Here is a 1,515-nt window from a genome sequence, read left to right on the forward strand (position 1 = left end):
GGGACACGGGGAGTGGGGGGACATGTGGCTCCTGTGTTTTCCCTGACTCTGATAACAAAGCCAGGCAGCGGCTGGAGGGAGAGAGGCTGAGCTTCATGGAAATGAGCAGCCGGAGCAACAATGTGTTGCTGCTAATCTCTTCAGAGAGGAGAATCAGTTACACAGCAGTGTGCAGAGCCTTTCATTACACACACACACACACACACACACACACACACACACACACACACACTTGACTTCATTCATTTTTCATTCATGTCTACAGTCTAACCCTCACACAAAAACTGCATCTAAACTCGTGGGACTCAGGGTTTCTTGGTTTTCTGGAGGTTTATTCCAGATTAGTGGAGCATAAAAACTGCTGCTGCCTCTGTCCATGTTTGGTTCTGATTCTGGGGAAGTGAGTGGACCTGAGGTGGATCCAAAACAATCCTTCAGTGATTTATAAACCAACAAGTATTTTAAAGTCTGTTCTCTGCAGGGAGCCAGTGTGAGACATGGTCCACTTTTAGTGAGGATGAAGGCAGCAGGGTTGTGGATCAGCTGCAGCTGATTGTTGCAGTTATCACCAATGTTGTATAAAGCACCACAAAAGTGATACTYSAGTAAAAGTACAAGTAGACACTATTTATCAGGATAGTATTTTTTAAGTAATAACAACTCAGAATAAAATAGGAGTAACGACTTTCTACTTCTTACCTTTTTAAAAAATGCAGTGAGTAGAAAGTACAGATAATTGTGTAAAAATGTAATGAGTAAAAGTAAAAAGTACGTTGAAAAATAATTACTCAAGTAAAGTACATATACCCAAAATTTCTACTTAAGTACAGTGACAAAGTATTTGTACTTAGTTACTTTATGACTCTGGTTATCACTTCCACTAAATATAAATACATGGCGATTGGACAACTTTGTAACGGTCTTTGTTTTTCTGAAATTTCAAGTCAGAGTCCATAAAAGTCCGATTTCAGAGCTGATCAGAAGTTTCTGTGAGAAGTGAAGCTGTGCGCCGACTTTTCATCAATCCTTTAGCCCAAAACGAAGGAATTCAGTTTTAATTTTATCAGGGGATTCTGATGTTCTCAGTCCATGAAATGGACATTATGGGGTGTTATCAGTCCCATACAATGGCTTCAGGGGGTCCCTACTGTGCCTTCTAGGCTTCATGCTGTACCGACAGTGCCCCATAGTGGGTTAATATATCAATGACAATGAATGTGTAAATAACCAAAAGATATTGTAATAAATTTTTTGTGTCCGTGTTGGTCTCGAGCCCTGGTCTCCTGCTCTACCCATTGCCCTATTGGAAGGCCACAATATACAACCAATGGAGGGCGGGGTCTTTAGCACAATGTCATTTACGCTAAAGTTAACCTTAGTGGATTTAAGCCTCATATTAACCAAATGTTTTATGCCTCATACTGTATTAACCAGATAGTGGTTTTATGCCTCACATTAACCAGATAGTGGTTTTATGCCTCACATTAACCAGATAGTGGTTTTATGCCTCACATT

This window comes from Austrofundulus limnaeus, unplaced genomic scaffold (assembly GCF_001266775.1).
Source record: "Austrofundulus limnaeus strain Quisiro unplaced genomic scaffold, Austrofundulus_limnaeus-1.0 Scaffold703, whole genome shotgun sequence".
NCBI lineage: Eukaryota > Metazoa > Chordata > Actinopteri > Cyprinodontiformes > Rivulidae > Austrofundulus > Austrofundulus limnaeus.